At 42.2% G+C, this 21,048-nt stretch overlaps 1 pseudogene; it reads left to right on the forward strand.

Moving 5' to 3' along the window:
- The first annotated feature begins 19,705 nt into the window (after nucleotides 1–19,705).
- LOC136875900 (prostaglandin reductase 1 pseudogene) lies at nucleotides 19,706–20,716 on the forward strand (annotated as a pseudogene).
- Nucleotides 20,717–21,048: the final 332 nt, after the last annotated feature.

Below are 21,048 nucleotides of genomic sequence, written 5' to 3' on the forward strand. Positions count from 1 at the left end.
TGGAGAGACTGGCACAGTGATGGCAAAGTGCATACAGTTACAAGGAGATTATGTTGAGAAGGTGGACGTAACAACTGATGTGTAATGTACTTCATTTGGGTATAAAAAATTAAAGTGTAAAGCAATATAGTACGCCCTTCGTACAATTGACTGCGGAAGAAGGTACGATCCTTATAAGATGGCTGAGGTCCTAAACTCGCCGCTGGAAGGACATGGGTGCACAGCGCCTGACGACAGAGCGAGCACGCGCACACGTTGATCATCCACTGCACCCAGTCGAGCTGAAAACTGTGAAATGGAAGCTTCAAAAGAAGAGCAAAGCGGTGTGGAGCATTTCTTTACAGCAGAAGGAGTGAGGGGAACGAAAATTCATCGAAGAATGGCACAAATGTACGGAGAGCACTTCATGTCCGTTGCAAGGGTCATATCAGAGAAGGGCGCATGTCGTTGGTCGATGATGCACGATCTGGAACGCCACACCAAATTACCGATGCCGTTGCAGGGGGATGCCCTCGTTATGTAAGACGGGCGAGTTACGGTAGCAGCCATTGCCGCAGAGGTCGGAGTGATCGTCGGTAGTGTTCACGCCATCATTAAGGACAGATTGATATTTCGCTAAAAGTGCGCCCAATGGGTGCCTCACGGTGTTCAAGCAGCACAGAAAGCATGTCGAATGGACCTCTCTCTTGAACATCTGCTGCGCTGTGCCAAGGAAGGGAATGAGTTCCTGTCACGAGTGGTCGCTGTAGACGAGACATGGTGTCATCACTTCGAACCCGAGTCAAAACGACGAAGTCTCCTGTGGAAGCAATGCAGGGTCGCCGCCACCCAAAAATCCAATGTGAGCTCTGAGAGGCAAACGATTTACCTCGGACACCGACGTCAAGCAATAAATTATAGCCCTTATAGATATCTCAGTTCAAAGTTACCTGCACTAATTTCTTTTTGAACGCTAAAAGCAAGCCCCTACGAGCCTAGAAAGTAAACAGTAGTTATTAAAAGACACATAATTTTCTTGTTCTGTTTAATAGTTTCATTGCGCTTTTCCATGGCTCTTTTAAACAAACTCAATTCGGGAATTTTTTGAGATAAGCTTTTTTAAATTTGTGTCTTTTATCTGGTTTTTAAATGTTATTCAAATCGCCGTTTCGATGCATGTTCCATAGGTTCCTTTCTTTCGAAATATAAAAGCAGGGCCAACAATACATTATATTTAATAGTTTACAGCCACACAGCCACGGTACCGGTATAGAGTTATAAATGCGCTCGTTGAAATGCTGAGGAAATGTCTTTGTTTTCAAACAAAGAGTTAGCTTAGGTGGATCATTTTCAGCAATAGCCCTATCTAATTTCTCATGAAATGGTTAAAAAAAAGAAAGAGCCGTAAGTAGTTTTCAATAGAACACTCCCAACTTCTTTCTGTAATCCCTGCACCGCGGCCCGTACTTCCACCACTTCTGCCTGCAGTCACCAAGTCTTTCATGGGGGGTTCAGCGGGAAGTGAATATCCATTGTACATTAGAGATGGCTGAAAAATAACGTAGCAATTACTTTGTCCCAGTTACATGTCTGTCACTGTTACAAATGTAACGAGGACGAGAAATAACAGGTTATCGAGTAACGACAACAGAAAAACATACTAGTGAAAACAGTGACTGGGAAGTGGGGACCAGTCACTAGTAGCACTTTACAGACACAGAATGTGACCTTCAGATAGTACGCATGTCTTCCAAGTGAGAGCGGTTTCGTAGGAGATTGCTTTAAGTTCCTGCTGTCATCTGGTAGTGGTAACTAAAGTGTAAACTGTTATCACACATTCAACTGTTCGCGCAAGGCTACCTACATTATAATATTATAAGTTTCACCCGTATAATTTTTCTTGTACCATAAATAAATTATTATGCTAACTTTCCATACTGAACTGATATTATAGAATGAACGTAGATAAAATTCATTTTGTAATACTATTTCACTTTGACATCATTATAATTGAATAAACCTGACCCCGCCGGGAATCGAGCCCGGGACCGCCAGGTGACAGGCGGGCGCGTTGCCCCCTACACCGTGGAACACAATGAGCACAATTGTTTGAATATTCATAACAAGTTCAATAAACATTTCAGATTGTCATGAATGAAACGAACGTGATAACGTCTCTTCACCCACTTAAGTTTTTATTAATTCATTTCATACAATCCATTATAACAAAATAACACATTATCGGTTCTTCATTTTACTTAAACGATCCTCTTGTACCGGTTTGTGCAAGGTTTGGCAGACAGATCATCATGTTTTCTTGTCTTCCATCCTTAACTGGGGCATTGTCAAACTCACTCCTCTAGATTTCAGAAAAAGATGGTATGTTGTCTTCTCATTTCATCCCCTGTCTGCCTCTTGATAACTTTATTGCAAATTGGAATGCGTGTTTTGCTGTTCAACAGTGTGTGTAGTGATGCGTGCGCGCATGTGTGAGTGAATGAATGGCAATTTGCAACACAGCTGTAAGGGGACAAGCTTGAAGCTGTGACCAGGCTGTGACCAGTAAAAGGTGAGTAACGTTGGACGTTAAACGGGGACAAGCTTGAAGCCGTGACCAGGCTGTGACCGCACAGAACACCAATGTGTGACCGGTAAAAGGTTAGTAACGGTGGACGTTATTTTTCACTGATACTTTTCACAATTACTTTATTGTAGCAGTGACAGATGTAGCAGTTACACAAAAATAACCGTTTGTCACACCTCTATTGTACATACATAACTATTCATAGCGTACTGAAAGACTCAAATGTATAACTTAATTCATCTCTAGCGCATGATATAATTCACTTCACCAATATACATAACAAAATAACCTAACCCCATGGCACTACAGCCCTACTAAGCGACCGCTGCTCAGTCCGAAGGCCTGCAGATTACGAGGTGTCGTGTGGTCAGCACGACGAATCCTCTCGGCTGTTATTCTCGGCTTTCTAGACCGGTACCGCCATCTCACCGTCAGATAGCCTCTCAATTCTAATCACGTAGGCTGAGTGGACTTCGAACCAGCCCTCAGATCCAGGTAAAAATCCCTGACCTGGCCGGGAATCGAACCCGGGGTCTCCGGGTAAGAGGTAGGCACGCTAAACCTGCACCACGGGGCCGGCACATACATAACACCATACACTAATTAAATATATACTACTGGCTTTGAGAATGCACCTAATGAAAAATTAAACAACAATATGGAAGATAACTTGACTATGCGTTCGTACAACTTCGTCATCTTGCCTGTAACTAAAGAATCACATCCATGGGACTCGGGAGTTCCTACGTCCTACCACCTGACGGCCGACCTTGCAATGGGTGTTGGGACTTTGTGCTCTAGCGAGCATGCGGATTTGCTAGAGAAATTTAACCAAATTATAATATCGCATGCAAATTCTAAATCAATAAATTCATGAAGTATTAAAATTTGGGCCTCCGGAGGTGGCAGATAATCACACTAACAACTACACCACAGAACCGGACGACAATCTTATTTATGACGCAAATAGATATCAATTGTCAACTGCTGAGTTTAAAGGCATTTATAAAATGCTTGTGACGAGCTCGCCTGGTGGCCATGATCGTTAAGGCGTTAAAGTCTAAACAGCCTTAGACCGTGGTTAGTCGGTTCGAGTCCCGTTGGTCGAAAACATTTTCACCATTTCTAATCACGAAAGCCTGGATTAAATTCCAAACCTCTCCGCAGAGCTCACATGGAGTGAAGGCATATGACGCTGTTGATGGCGATTCGTCCGTCGGATGGGGACGTTAAGCCTTGAGCAGACCCCTTGGTGCTGGCAGTGTGGTGGTAGTGATTATTCTAGTATGAAGTATAACTGACAGTGTGATGGTAGTGATTATTATTTTAAGAAGTACAACACAACTGGCAGTGTGATGGTATTGGTTATTGTTTTAAGGGGAAGTACAACTGGCCAACCATCCTGTATTAAAAGTAATCGTAAGGGCAAATAGAAAGAAGTCCGATCCTTTGAAGAGAGTAGGTATTAGCAAAAAGAAGGAAGGGCCGCTAAGGGCGTGAAGAGGACAGACCCCGTACGCCTGGCAAACCTCGGTAAAGAAGTGTATTTGACCAAGTGTGGTCGCACAGGAATGACAAGTTCGCCAATCCACACTTCGAAGATTGCGGTTCCCCTTTTTGTCATTTTTTTTACGACAGTCATGGTATATCATCGAGGCATTCCACCATCTACCCGACTCACATCGGAGTCAGTGTGTGTGAGTTGAACGACCCTGTCGGGAGTCGAACCCGGGACCCAGTCAGCCAAGGAGCCGGGCAACAGATCAACACTCACCTCTGCAGCCTACGGTTTATCAAATTAAACTCCGGCTTTGTGGCTAAAGGGATGGAGCGCTTGCCTTTTACCTGAATAGCCCGAGTCGATTCTCAGGATCTCTATTCCCTGGTTCGGGGACTGGGTGTTTGTGACGTACTGGTCGGCGATTTTATCCTCATTAGGTCGCCACCACCATGCATTTGCAGGGGCCATGCGCTATTATTATTATTATTATTATTATTATTATTATTATTATTATTATTATTATTATTATTATATTACAGTTTAGAAATTTACCGCATTGCCAGCATATTGGGCAGGTAGAGTGTCCAACCCACGATCACGGATTCGAAACTCACCAACAAAAGAAAACACTAGGCTAACGCTGAAAAATTGCATTTCATTTTAGCGGATCTGGCTTTAAGAAGTGCTCGAACAACATCCCTGCAAGGATGTAGTCAAATACCACCACTCTGTGAGACATGATGCCCTATAAAGCTGACAGGAGAAATATGTTCTTATAGGGATACTGTAAATCGAAAACTACTGCAGAAAAAATTACGGGGATTTCTGGAGTCCCTTCATAGTGCTGTTCTCCTCACTACCCTTCTTGTATTTTCATTAGTCTGATATTCGCTCACAGCGAGCGTGAGGAGCCTTTCTAAAGGCGCGTACACACTTGAGTGTTCACCCCGAATGAGCATGCGTTTGTCAAGTTTTGCTCAGATGAGTACAGGGCGCACCGAATGTATCCGCATGCCTCAGCTCGGTCCGAATGTTGTCGATACCTCAAAGTGAGCACGTGCTCTGTTCGGCTTATTGTGGGCGGTTGATGACGAGTGGGGTAGACCGAATAGTATGAGCCGACTGCTTCGCCTTTGTATATGCGCTCTCGCTCGTGCAAGTGAAGAGTATGAAAGATAATTTCAAGTTGAAATGGAATTGTGCCAGGATAATACTCTTATCCTTCTGGGGTATTACCACAAGTATCTCGTTCTGTGGAACCCCAAGGACGAGTTATATTACAATAGATTAAGAAGGGAAGATGCTTGGAGTGAAACTGCTGCTCTCATGTAGTTTCCAAAAGTTAAGTGCCGCAAGAAAATTAAAAGCCTGAAGGGTTTCTACTGGAGGGAAAAGGCAAGAATAAAAAGAAGCAATATGACTGGATCGGGTAAGTTCTGCAGCGTCTTTTTTTTTTTTTTTTGTTCGGTAAAAATATAGCCCGGCTGTCATGTTATTTGTAATGTTATATTAAATGGGAAATAATGAAATCGTACTTGGAGAGCATCTCAGAGGAGAGTTGTGATCATTGCGAAGTCCAGGAACCCACCATCCTGCCCGAAGAAGTATATTTAATTTTATAACCTAATGAAGACTGTTTCACGCCATTTTCATTTCTAAAGTAGCTATTTGCATTCCTATTGGCTAATGTGAAGTGCAACGTGATGTCGTTGCAGTCAATTATGTTAATCATAATCCGTTACCAACCCCAGCACAATAAAAGCACAATAAAATGTCTTGTACAGATCCTATTTTAACCGTCCGCACGACAAGAACTTTCTTGAGGTCCAGGGCTAGCACCGACAAATAGGAGTGCTATGTCTGTCAATTATTATCTTTGTGAATATGACTAGCGCGGGCAGTTAAAACAGCAAAATAGCATGATGCCTGGACCAATAAATATATTACTTTTGAGGTCCAGGGCTAGCACCGACGAATTGTTATTATCTTTGTCAATGTGACTAATTCCTAAGTACAGAGGTTGTCAGCACTGAGCACCATTTGACAACATCCTTCCCTAGAAGGCCACGAGCGGGTAAACAAACGACAATCGTTACGCGGGTGTGAATGTCAAACGACAATCGTTGCGCGGGTGTGAAAATCTTGACAGACGGGCTAAAGTATTCATTTTTTGTTCTTGCAGCTGTGTTAAACAGAATAAATAAATAAAACTAAACTACCCGAGGTTTTGAGACAGGTAACATTTGCTTCATCACATTATTATTGTTTGAGGAGAAGACGAAGCCGTCCCCGTGGTGTAGGGGTAGCGTTCCTGCCTCTCACCCGCAGGCACCGGGTTCGATTCCCGGCCAGGTCAAGGATTCTTTTTTCTCGACCTGAGGGCTGGTTCGAGGTCCAGTCAGGCTAAGTGATTAGGATTGAGGAGCTATCTGATGGTGAGATGGAGGCCCCGGTCCCGAAAGCCCAGAATAACGGCCGAGAGGATGCGTCGTGCTCACCACACGACCCCTCGTAATCTGCAGGCCAGGCCTTCGGGCTGAGCAGCGGTAGCTGGGCAGGCCAAGGCCCTTTCAAGGGCGTTAAGTGCTGTGAGGTTCGGTTTGGTTTAGTTTAGGAGGGGACGAAGCCTACAAATCCAAATGGTTTGCGTTCAGTGCGATGGCATTCCTTGACGAGAAAACTGAATCTCGTGGAACAGTCAGCGTAAGTTTTGAAAGTTATCCTTAATTTACATTTTACACTTGGCTCACAATTGTTTTAAGTTTAGGTCTACATGTAAAGTAAATGAGGAATTTATTGAAGCGAAGAAATTCATATTTTATACCCTTTATTTACAACAAGAAGTACACTATGCTAACTTAGTACTTTCACAATGACAAATAGGAAATGGTCATAATAAACGGCAATCAATATACATCAGGCATATTTCTCTTGCCAGCTAACACATCCGGATGAACAAAATTATTCTGACAAATGCTGTCTTATTTGTTCTGCGCTCTTTAAGTTTGGGCTGGGTAGAACTGAGAGAAAGAAGGAGGGCTGCTCGACTAAGTGGTATGTTCCGAGCTGTCAGCGGAGAGATGGCGTGGAATGACAGTAGACGAATAAGTTTGAGTGGCGTTTATAAAAGTAGGAAAGATCACAATATGAAGATAAAGTTGGAATTCAAGAGGACAAACTGGGGCAAATATTCATTTATAGGAAGGGGAGTTATGGATTGGAATAACTTACCAAGGGAGATGTTCATTAAATTTCAAATTTCTTTGAAATCGTTCAGGAAAAGGCTAGGAAAACAACAGATAGGGAATCTGCCACCTGGGCGACTGTCCTAAATGCAGATCGGTATTGATTGATTGATTGATTGATTGATTGATTGATTGATTGATTGATTGATTGATTGATTGATTGATTGATTGATTGATTGATTGATTGAAACATCCCTTTACTTTTGCATGGCAATGTTTTAATGGGTAGAGTGTACGCTGATTGTGTGACTCATCATTTCTCCAATCTCCAGGCTGAATTTTTCCTTATACTTCACTATCGAAACTTGTAGAGGGGGTATAATAATTTCTTGAAGTAGCGCTTTTTCTTAAAAAAATATGCAGGCAAACTGTCGCTCATACTATGATCTGAGCTTTCTCAGGTTCTACAAGTAAAGGTTTCCGTAAAACGCGAAACGTGCTTGATAACATCCCAAAACAGTTTTCCACTACTCTACGCGCTCGACTTAATCTACACTTGAAAATTCTATTTAATGATCCCTTTATTGAAACCATATTCCGGGATTCTCCCAAAACTATCATTTAACGAGAAGGCTGAATCTGCCAAGAAGAAGGAAGATTTATATTTAAATCTTCAAATGTGCATCGCTCTGGAAGATTCAGATCACCACTTTCTATTTTGTTATAAATGTCACAATTTCTTAAAACATCTCCATCTGAAATTCTGCCTTGACAACCAACTTCGACGTACAGAAAACTGTAGTCAGCATCCACCAAAGCAAGCAATACGACACTGAAATGAGATTTGTAGTTGTAAAAATCACTCCCACTTTTAATAGGCACTTGTAAAGTTACATGCTTCCCATCAAGTGCTCGCACGCAATGCGGGAAATTACAAACTTTGTTGAATTTTGAGAAACGGTTAACTATTCTTGCGCCTGCACATCTAAAGCTTCCAAAGGCACTACCAGGTTCAACCCCCGTACTTCACAAGAGAAAAGGAGATGAGAGAATGGATGAAGCTTTTAGTATTTAAAAAAAATCAGCTGAACCAGACATTCCACAAGGTGATCGCACGTCCTTCGGATCATACGTGGCAAATAACCTACAAAAGTACAGCGAACATGAACGTGCTGTAACACAACACCGGATATCAAATGTATTTTTTGACATTGATATGACTAGATACAGAAATTGCCAAACTCCCTCGATCCAAAACCTACAACCTCTACAGTATTCCCCATTCCCATAAATACATTCATCAAATTCAAATCAGCAATGCACAAATATTAATTTCCTACAATCTCCACCAGCCCAACTTCTCCCTTGGCAGTTTTAACAAATTCGCGAAACCCGTCTCCCGATTCATACAATTCCCATTCAGCTCAATCTTCTTACTAAACTTTTGCAAACTGTGCTTATTAATATGTAAACACTTTCAGTTCCATTAATACCTTTGCATTTTTACTTTGTATTTGCTGTAATAGAATAACTCCACCATTGCCGGTCCCAAGTCCGGAGCCCCATCTCGCAAGTGATGGGGACGGAGGAGGGGGAGGAGTAAAACCTCGTTAAAAAACCTGGGTCAATCTGTCTCCGGATGGTAGTACCCTGTAAGGGCCCCTGCCTAGGGTTACTAGGTGAAACCTGGCCAACGGTCTCAAAGACGGAAGAGGAGTTTCAGATTCCCAACAGCGGAGAGAGCGGAAGAGCTGCCTCCAGGACTGGTTGTAGAAATAACTTTCATCAGTGATGGAAGTGTGTCGAAGTCCTTAATGGCAACTTTGGCGGAGATGGAGCCCATCCGTACGGTGTAGTTGGCAGATGAGGCACTCTATATTTCTGGGAGTTAATGCAGAGAGGAGCGTAGCGTATGTTCTCCAGAGGATCGGCTACAAAAGGAGTCTGTTCTCCAGGTCAGGAGCGGAATAACTACCTGCTGGCAGCAGCTCTAAAATGCCTGGCGACAGGCTCCGTGACAAGGCGGCCGTAAAAACATACCGTCACATCTTTAAGGAAAGGTTGTCTCATGGAATTGGAACCACGGCTAGGGCGTCCCCCGCTATAAGCGACGCGTGTTGGCAGGGCCCAGCCAGCACGAAAAATATGCAAGGGTTACCGTCACACGGGCGGCGACGACTAATTAAGCGAGCCCCCACATTCTGTATAGCATCACTGAACGTCGGGACTATGTCTGGTCGAAGCAGTGAACTGGCCACCACACTTGAAAGAAGGCATATAGACATCTGCGCGGTGCAGGAGACAAGATGGAGTGGAGAAAAGTCACGCGACATTGGGTGTGGATACAAACTCGTATACAACGGTACTCGAAGAACAACTAACGGTGTTGGCATTGTTATATCTGCAAAAGTTGATGGTTCTCTCAGGTGCAACGCCACGACGATCGATTGATGAAAATCGTATATGTCGCAGATAGAAGGAAGGTCCATTTTTTCAGTGCCTACGCTCCACAAATCGGCCTAGACGCGGAAACAAAAGTTGCCTTCTGGGAACTGCTTGATGAGAAGACTGCTGAAGTGCCACCAAAAGACTACCTTATCGTTGCCAGTGATCTGAATGGACACGTTGGACAGAGGAAAGAAGACCACACCGCCCATGATGGACATGAATATGGAGAGAAGAACAGCGACTGCCAACGAATTCTTGATTATGCAGAAACTCATGATCTGATCATCACGAACACCTGGTTCAAAAAGCGTGATACTGAGAGAAGTTCCTAACTCGCTGACTAACTTTACAAACATATAAAACTGCATTTAACTTGAAAAATCTGAATATCTGCATTTAAGATGGAAAATCTGAAAATTAACATTCATTAAATAAAATACACACTCGTCTGACCTTGTACTCACACTTACTTGTTACCTGCTTACTTACACATACGTTATTTGAAGGGCGCCAGCTGTCACTCAGTACAGCAATAATAGAATGAGACTCTTGACCATCTCTAGGGTGTGGGGTAATAAGCTTACTTTTGACAACATACCATATAAGTTCTGGGAAAAGGAGATTGGCGTTCGGTTTCCCCATTAATTTTGAGGTTAAGATATTTTACTGTCAATGACATGAAACTATGAATTCGTTTGATAGAACAATATATATTCTTTAAATAATATATCAAAAAATAGTGAGTCTTGTTGCGATAAAACAGATGAGAATATGAAATTATGACATTGCAACTGAAAGAAACTAGGCATGAATTTGAATTCTTCTTGACCGGACATTTAACAATTTATACGAAATATTTCCCTCACTGATTCACTTGACTGTACCTTCAACACTTTAGTGTAATTACGACGTAATCCATTGCTCTGGTGTTTACTGTAGATGTGTCACGCCTAACGTGGTGATACATCCTTGAGACTACTTCTTCTCCATATCCTCTGACTTCTTTGTAAGTCACTATGGTATGACCTCTTGGCAGGTCCAGGGTTGCCCTCTCTGACTCCTTAGTAAGCCTTGCGTCCGCGTCTTCCACTAAGTGACGGACCAACCATTTGGTCTCACTCTTCTCAATGACCAATAATGGCTCACTGAGTCTTCACCATCTCTCGTTCACTGGCCAACTAAGGCCTCTTGATCTAGTAGACTTGTTCACTGTACTGCATCCGTATAACTAATGACTGACGCTACAATGTGCACCCACCTTATATAGACTTGGTTGACACAGCTACGTAATCTCCAAAAATAACAATGACATACTCCCACCTACGCGACAGATATTACATACAGTGGTGAAATAGCCCCGCGGCGATTGAGTCGATGCGCGCATATTCTAAATAAAAACAATGACATAGCCAAGGCGCGGCGATGACTTGGCAGAATCGCCAACAATATTGCACAATGCACCAACGTCACATCCGATCTCTGATATATACAACAATTCTCACTGTACAGGTATTGAGTGTTATACTACACATACGTATATGTGTATACATCTAAGTGCAATCTTGCAAGCAACAGGCAATTGCAAAATTGAATAAAACGGATAATTACAATAATAGTACAATATCACAGATAACATAATAATAATACTGACATAATAATAATAATAATAATAATAATAATAATAATAATAATAATAATAATAATAAAATACAGATAAAATCATACAATAATAAAAAATACAGATATCATCTTGTAACGGGATTTGAACCGTTACAATTCGCCTCCCTCATAAATAAATCGAAGAACAAAGAATCGATTGATTTATGAACAAAATTATATATATAACACTGACACAGATAAACACTTTAAATGAGTATACAACAATAATTTTCTTTTTCAGCATCCATACATTTTATAATACATCACATATATGAGAATTCTTCTCGCACATTGCCATCGTAGATAACTGTCCAGTGTCCCATTCTCTCTCTTTCTCTCATACAAGTCACAAGAGTATAGCACTTGATTTAACACACACAAATAATTTTCAATCAATATACAACATTCTTCTCTTTTTTTTTTTAACATATCAAAACATTTTGTGAAAATTTACTTATATGAGAACTTTTCTTGCATATTGTTATCGCAGATAACTGTCCAATGTCCTGTTCTCCGTTTTTTTTTGTCACACAGTACATGACAATGTAGCACTTATTCTTCCAATACACCAATACTACACTTGGTTCACACGCAAATCGTAGATGTTAGTTTTATTTTGCCAGTTTCTCACAAAATATAATCATCTTACTCTTATTTCAACAAATCTCACGTGAAATACTTCTTTAAGTTCTTAATGTTGTAAGTACCGACAATCTTCCCTTCCTGATCTTTTAAGGAATATGCACACTTCCCGATACGGCTCACAATAGTGAAGTACCCCTGATACAAAAGAAAGAATTTAGACATATTTCCCGCCTCTGCAGATGATGAAATGGAACTTTGAGTAGCACTCTGTCACTCAAACTGAATCAATTTTGCCCTCATTAACTTACATATCTCAATTAACGTTACTTACGTCACAATCACACTGTACTCTTAAATCTATTTTCACTACATAACTACTTATACTAAATACCTGTTCATCTACTACCTTCAGACTGTTCACTTTATTTACCCGATTCCCTGTGAATTTGAGATACTCTGGCTCGATAACGACACCTTGATAACCTTCATATTAAGACTATCATAATCCCTTTGATAACTCAAATCCGTACGCCTCCCATCTTCCGATTCTCTCTGATTACTCCTCTGACCTTCTCTCTCATAACTCAAATACATACGCCTCCCATCTTCCGATTCTCTCTGGTTACTCCTCTGACCCTCTCTCTCACAACTTAATTCCATACGCCTCCCATCTTCCGATTCTCTCTGATTACACTTCTGATCCTCTCTCTCACAAATCAAATCCATACGCCTCCCATCTTCCGATTCTCTCTCGTTACTCTTCTGACCACTATCACCATCAACACAACTATTAATCCTCTGCGGATCATGATCACCCCCTCTCCTCTGATACACGGCTAACATTTTCCCCCTTCTCTCTACAATATTACTTTCCCTAGACATCATGCGCTCTCTCTCTCGCGCGCGCCCTTCCACACATTCCTTCCAAAGCCTGTTAATGAAATTTTCTCTAAATTCTCCCAAATTAGACATATTATCCCAGTGCACTCGAAACCATATTCTACTTTCACCAATAAAAACATTAGACAAGATTTCCACCACGTATTCCCATTCATTAATATTATTCCTCGACTTACTTGCAAATCTTTTCTCAACTACTTTTACAAACTCTATAGGATTAAACTGTTTTCCAGAAAACTTGGTTAAATCACAATCCCTACTGAACAAACCACTCACTACTATCACCTCACCCGCCGACTTACCTCTACCTTTCTGCTGTATCACTTCCTGGCAGTTCACAACTTCTTCTTCTTCTTCTTCTTCCACTGCTCTTTCAGCATTCTCTTCCACTATTCTCACGTCTTCCTGCAATTCTTCCTCTCTCTCTCTCACCTGTTGTGATAGCATTTCCTGTTCTTTCCGTAGTTCAGTGACCTCCACAAGTTTGCTTTCAATTTGTTCAATTCTACTAATCTGTTCCCTCGTATCTTCCCTAACTGCATTGTAAATTTTGTCCAATCTTTTCTCGACTACCTCATGAATTTCTTCCCGATTACTCGCAATCTTATTACTTAACTCTAAGATCTTCTCTGTACATGTTCCTTTGACATGCTCGATTTGAGTATGAAGCTCGCTCCGACTCGACTCCATTTCTTCTCTAAGGTCAACACACTCTTTATTTAACTTATTTTCTAACTTAGATATCTGATTAGTTACCTCTACTATCTTAGTATCTATTTTATAATTTAGTGATTCACTTAAAGCATCTATTTTCTCATTAATCCCATCAAAATTCTCTTTATTACTACCAATTAATTCTTCCATTTTACTACTTAGAGAGTTAATCTGTTTATTACAATTTTCATTATTAATACTAATTAATTCTTTCATCTCTTTCTTATTATTTTCACTACTACTACTAAAGAATTCTTTCATCTCTTTCATCTCTTCCTTACTATTTTTAATCAGTTTCTTACAATTTTCATTATTAGTATTAATTAATTCTTTCATCTCTTCCTTACTTTCACTACTCTTACTACTAAAAAATTCTTTCATCTCTTTCATCTCTTTCTTATTATTTTCATTATTAGTATCAATCTTTTCCTCCATTCTTTTCTGACTTTCATTACTACTAATTATTGTGGCCATCAGTAAGGAAAATTGATCTTGGTTCATCCCCCCTGGGACTTCCTTTTGAGTTTCAGTGTGCTTCTCAATTTCTGCACTTTCCTGAATTATCTCAGAACCTTCCATCGTGCTCACCTGCTCCCTATTTTCAATCTCACCTTGGATGTCCGCAGAAGCAATGACCTCGTCCTCACATGACTTGTTATTGTCTTCCTTGTCCATCTTTGGTTCACTAGTGATAGTACGCGATCTCAAATTAATTTCCCTCTTCAAATCCCTTGACATATCCCCAAAATACAAATATATATCACAAAATTATAGTCCTGAAATTTACCGGTAATAATTCCGTTGGCTTAAATGTGCATACTCTCCCCAAATGAACCTATGATATGCTGTCATTCAGAACAAATTCTGAATTTATTCGTGCACCACGTTGCGGGGCCAAAATGAGACATTCTTCCTATCTGTCTGACTAACTTTACAAACATATAAAACTGCATTTAACTTGAAAAATCTGAATATCTGCATTTAAGATGGAAAATCTGAAAATTAACATTCATTAAATAAAATACACACTCGTCTGACCTTGTACTCACACTTACTTGTTACCTGCTTACTTACACATACGTTATTTGAAGGGCGCCAGCTGTCACTCAGTACAGCAATAATAGAATGAGACTCTTGACCATCTCTAGGGTGTGGGGTAATAAGCTTACTTTTGACAACATACCATATAAGTTCTGGGAAAAGGAGATTGGCGTTCGGTTTCCCCATTAATTTTGAGGTTAAGATATTTTACTGTCAATGACATGAAACTATGAATTCGTTTGATAGAACAATATATATTCTTTAAATAATATATCAAAAAATAGTGAGTCTTGTTGCGATAAAACAGATGAGAATATGAAATTATGACATTGCAACTGAAAGAAACTAGGCATGAATTTGAATTCTTCTTGACCGGACATTTAACAATTTATACGAAATATTTCCCTCACTGATTCACTTGACTGTACCTTCAACACTTTAGTGTAATTACGACGTAATCCATTGCTCTGGTGTTTACTGTAGATGTGTCACGCCTAACGTGGTGATACATCCTTGAGACTACTTCTTCTCCATATCCTCTGACTTCTTTGTAAGTCACTATGGTATGACCTCTTGGCAGGTCCAGGGTTGCCCTCTCTGACTCCTTAGTAAGCCTTGCGTCCGCGTCTTCCACTAAGTGACGGACCAACCATTTGGTCTCACTCTTCTCAATGACCAATAATGGCTCACTGAGTCTTCACCATCTCTCGTTCACTGGCCAACTAAGGCCTCTTGATCTAGTAGACTTGTTCACTGTACTGCATCCGTATAACTAATGACTGACGCTACAATGTGCACCCACCTTATATAGACTTGGTTGACACAGCTACGTAATCTCCAAAAATAACAATGACATACTCCCACCTACGCGACAGATATTACATACAGTGGTGAAATAGCCCCGCGGCGATTGAGTCGATGCGCGCATATTCTAAATAAAAACAATGACATAGCCAAGGCGCGGCGATGACTTGGCAGAATCGCCAACAATATTGCACAATGCACCAACGTCACATCCGATCTCTGATATATACAACAATTCTCACTGTACAGGTATTGAGTGTTATACTACACATACGTATATGTGTATACATCTAAGTGCAATCTTGCAAGCAACAGGCAATTGCAAAATTGAATAAAACGGATAATTACAATAATAGTACAATATCACAGATAACATAATAATAATACTGACATAATAATAATAATAATAATAATAATAATAATAATAATAATAATAAAATACAGATAAAATCATACAATAATAAAAAATACAGATATCATCTTGTAACGGGATTTGAACCGTTACAATACTTCCTACAACCATCGGGATCATCCTACAAAATTCACATACGGGTGAGGGCAGCCGCCGCCACAAAAGCCATTTACTACATCAAAAATCTGACAAGACTAGCACTAGACACCGCATTAACACTTTTCTACGCAAAGATAATACCTTTCTGACCTATGGCATTGAGCTCATATGGAACAACCTGACAACTAGAGACCTCTCGACCCTTGAGTGTGTGAAAGCAAGATACCTAAAGAGAACTTTGGGAATATCAAAATACGCCCCTTCGAGACTGGCCTACGAACTTGCAAAGACGAGCTTCCTCATAGAAGACTTGAGGTTCAGACAACAACTGCCAGCGACGAAACAAGAGTCGGACCTACTTCGGGGCAGACAAAACAAGAGAACGGACATCTGGCCCGAATTCTACGCAACAGATGCGATGCCAGATCGGAACTGGACGGGACCAAACAAGAATTTACGAAGCGCCATAACTAGGCTCGCGGTGCACGGTTTCCACCACAAGCTATGTACAAGAAACAGTTTCCACGAACCCTCACCAGAGTGTGTATGCAGCCTCTGCGGGAAGGCCTGTAACCGCTACCACTTCAGCGAGTGCAACAGGCGCAATAAATCACTAATGGAATATAGCAAAGAACAATGAACATTAACTCTCTGCACGTTGGTGCGCTTTTCTTATTATTAATAATAATAAAAAGCGTGATACACATCTAATCACGTACTACATTGGCTCCAATGCAACTCAGATTGAGTACATCCTTGTGAGACGACGGAATTTCAAAGATGTTCTAGATACAAAACTTGTTCCTTACGAAACCGTCGCGATGCAACACCGACCTGTCACCTGTAAGCTACGGATGAAATCGCCAAGAGCCGAATACTTACCCAGAAATGGGCCCAAAAGAATCAAATGGTGGCGCTACAAGGAGAAGGAGGCCAACACTGTTACAAAAATTACAGTGCCACCGATCACCATGGTTGAAGAGAGCTGGACGAAACTGAAAGACGCCGTTCATGAGGCCGCACGCTCTGTTCTTGAAACAACTAAACCAGGACGACGTGGGATTGATAAAGACACGTGGCTTTGGAATGACGATGTTAAAGATGCAGTGTGGAAGAAGAAACAGCTGTACCATGAGTTTCTTTCAGATGAAACACCATCTCGTTGGAATGCCTACAAAACAGCCCGTAGCGAGGCGAAGGAGGTCACTGCTGTAACAAAAGCAAACCGATATGCAGACCTATATGCAAAACTTGACACGCGCGAAGGCGAGCGGCTACTCAAATCAAGGCACCGCAAAACGGAAGACATTCAACGTTTTTATGGCATCAATGACGAAAACGGTGACTTGCTGGTCGACTGAAAGAAAGCACGAGAACGCTGGCGGAGCTATTTTGACAAACCTTCAACCGAAGATTTTCCCCACCCACCAATCCCAACCACCTCCTTTATTGAAGGCCCAGTGAAGCAAATTGACGTCACGGAAGTTCAAGCTGTTCTGAAGGAGATGAAACCAGGGGAAGCCACCGGCCCCGATGATCTTCCGGCACAGTTCTGATGCTCTGAACGGTGGGATACGGCAATATGCCTAACACAGCTTTTCAATCAGATCATCAAAGAAGGTCAAATACCATCAGATTGGCTACGGAGCATTACCGTACCAATCTTCGAGAAGAAGGGAAGTCCTGCCGATTGTTCTAATTACCGCCCGATCAGACTTCTGAGCCACGCGATGAAGATCTTCGAACGTATTCTCGACAAAAGGATTCGCCAGATAGCCAAACTTACAACGAACCAAGCTGGATTCGTGAAAAATTGTGGCACATCAGATGCAATCCACGCTGCACGGCTGTTAGTTGAGAAACACCATGAAAAACATAAGCCTCTTCATCTCGCTTTTCTGGATCTTGAGAAGGTCTTTGATCGGGTGCCACATGACCTAATCTGGTTAGCGCTACAAGAACATAGCATTCCAGAGCACCTTGTTAAGTGGGTACAGATGCTATACGTAGAACCAAGGAGTTATGTTCAAGCTACCGCAGGAGCGTCCGATGATTTCCGCATCACTGTAGGAGTACATCAAGGCTCTGCCTTATCACCCCTGCTGTTCATTCTTGTGATGGACATTGTTACATCAGACCTGCACAAGCCAATGCCATGGACACTTCTCTATGTTGATGATGTCATGTTGGCTGCTGAGAATAAGTCTGATCTCCAGCGCCAAACAGAAGAATGGAACAATAGACTAGCGCAATACGGCCTGCGCCTCAACAAAAAGAAGACAGAGTACATGGCATTAGTTCCTCGAGAAGTTGGAACTATCCACGTGGATGCTGAAGATCTACCACGAGTAGAGAAATTTAAATATCTTGGCTCCACACTCTCTGACGATGGCAGACTTACTGATGAGGTCAACACAAGGATACACGCAGCTTGGCTGAAGTGGCGAATGACAACGAGCGTCACCTGCGACCGTCGGATGAAGGACCATCTGAAGTCCCATCGCTCTCTACGGCACTGAGTGTTGGCTTGCTACGAAGGAGGTAAAATGTCGACTAAGCGTCATGGAGACAAAGATGCACAGCTGGCATCACTAGACTGGATCATATTTCAAACGACAATATTAGGAAACGCTTTGGCGTTGCACCGATCCAGAAGAAAATGCAGGAAAACCGTCTGCGCTGGTTTGCACATGAGTTGCGTGCAGAAGACAATACACTGGCAAAGTCAGCGTATATATACATTGGAAGTCGCTGGAAAGAGGCCCAAGGGACAACCAAGACAGCGATGGATCGATACAGTGCACAACGAACTGAAAGCTGTAAGACAACATCCTGACATGGCCTGTGACCGAATTAAATGGAGACAACGAATCCACACAGCGGACCCTGCCACCAGGCGGGACAAACGCTAAAGAAGAAGAAAAAGATTTGCTATAATAAAATCCTTCTTCATTTAATTCACTTTATTATTTTGCTTACTTTCGCAAAAACCTTTAAGTAGGCTACGATGGCTTGACACACTTCAGGTATGATTTTGCCAATGGCTTGTTTGAAAATTTTGAAGAGGCACTGCAAACTCGTGTAAGTCTCCTCTAGCCAGAAATCGCAGTGCCACAGATAGGCGTTCTTCAGCAGATATGACTTTCCTAAATGTTGTATCCTCTCTCTCAGTCGTAGCCCTGATACTATGCAATATCCATTTTAAATCCTCGGATGGCATTTTCGTAAATTTTTTAAAATTGTAATCTCTTTCATGTCCAATCGTTTTAAACAATTGAGCATTGCATCTCTCATCATACAGTTTTCTTTGCCATCACCGCTTTCTCTTTCTTGTTTTCAAGGAATGTAATAAATACATATAACAATAACTGGCGACGACCAATTTTCGATTCACCACTGTAGCCTCAGATCAGGCAAAACTCTCACAACACACTATACTAAACAAATGGTGTTCTCTGTTCGGTCCGCACGAGGTCAGAACACAGTGGTTTCTTGCTCGGTCGTGCTTGTGCGTACCCGCATCGGCAACGCATGCTCGTTCGGGGTGAATGCTTAAGTATACACGCACCTTAACAGGGCAACGCTGTGAATGCCCGATTGGTCAACGCTGGGGGGCGTGTGTACTATAGGGTAAACTACGGCGCAGAAAGGGAGAGAGTCTGGGATTGCCCCACAAGTTTCCCAACTTTAGTTGCGATCAGTTGCGCAGTAGATACGAACGTATCGACACTGGCTCTAGTCCTTCTTATTCCGTGTACCAAGCTCGCTGTGAACAGTGCTCGAACAAGTCGACCATGGTGAAGACCAAGAAGTTCATACTCGCCAGGCACTTCTACGGAGAACCGCAAGAAAGCGACCTGCAGCTCGTCGAAGAAGAACTCCCGCCCCTTAAGGATGGAGAAATATTGTGCGAAGCTTTGTGGTTCAGTGTCGACCCGTATATGAGATTGTTCGCTGACATGCTTCGAGAAGGGGACGTAATGTTAGGGTCTCAAGTCGCTCGAATCACTGAAAGTCGTAATGAAGATTTTCCTGTCGGAAAGATTCTTGTCGGTTACTTTGGATGGCAGACACTCACGGTTCACGATCCTAAGACGATACTACTCCCAGATTTTGGTCCGGCGTACATCATTCCAGACTTCGATGAACTTCCTCTGTCCCTGGCGCTGGGTGCATTGGGCATGCCTGGCAACACCGCCTATTTTGGTTTCCTCGAGATCTGCCAGCCCAAGGCAGGTGAAGTGGTGGTGGTGAGTGGCGCTGCGGGGGCGGTAGGTAGCCTGGTGGGTCAGATCGCCCGCATGAAGGGCTGCAAGGTGATAGGCTTCGCTGGCTCTGACGACAAGGTACGCTGGCTAAAGGACGACCTGCACTTTGATGCCGCCTACAACTACAAGAAGACGGACATGGACACGGCGCTGGAGGAGGCGGCACCCAACGGTGTGGATTGTTACTTTGACAACGTCGGCGGAGTCATGAGCAGCACCATCTTAAGTCACATGAATTCCCGGGGCCGAATCTCCGTGTGCGGCAGCATCAGCACGTACAACGCAGATCCAGGAGAAGTTACTATGGTACCTGACGAGCTACGTCTGATACTCCTGCACCAACTCAGAGTTGAGGGTTTTTTCGTGTGCCGCTGGTGGGATCGCTGGATGGAAGGCATTCAGCAGATGAAGGAGTGGATCAAGAACCAAGAGCTAGTCTACCGCGAGACCATCACAGAAGGGTTTGAGAATATGCCCAAGGCGTTCATCGGCATGTTTCGAGGTGAGAACACGGGCAAGGCAGTTGTTAGGTGTTAAATGCCGTTCACTAAGTTCACTGTGTAACAACTGGCTGGGATTTGATTTTTAACCACTCCATGATATATGTGTGATGTGTGAGTTCGAAGGTGATGGACTATAAGTAATTGTTTCAGAGTGCTATAATGTGGAGAGGAAGGTATTGTTACTTTTCTGGAATCAGTCTGTGTTTGGTGTCATCATTGTATTAATACAGGGCTTTCAGTTTTGTGATTAAAATATCAGATTGTGTAAAACATTTATGTCTGTATTAACTAACGTTTAAGTGTACTTACTCGTAATCTGAGGGCTGCTCTTAGCGTAAATTACAATTTTAAGGGCACTTCGGTGTG

The sequence above is a fragment of the Anabrus simplex genome, chromosome 6 (assembly GCF_040414725.1).
Source record: "Anabrus simplex isolate iqAnaSimp1 chromosome 6, ASM4041472v1, whole genome shotgun sequence".
In the NCBI taxonomy this organism is placed as follows: domain Eukaryota; kingdom Metazoa; phylum Arthropoda; class Insecta; order Orthoptera; family Tettigoniidae; genus Anabrus; species Anabrus simplex.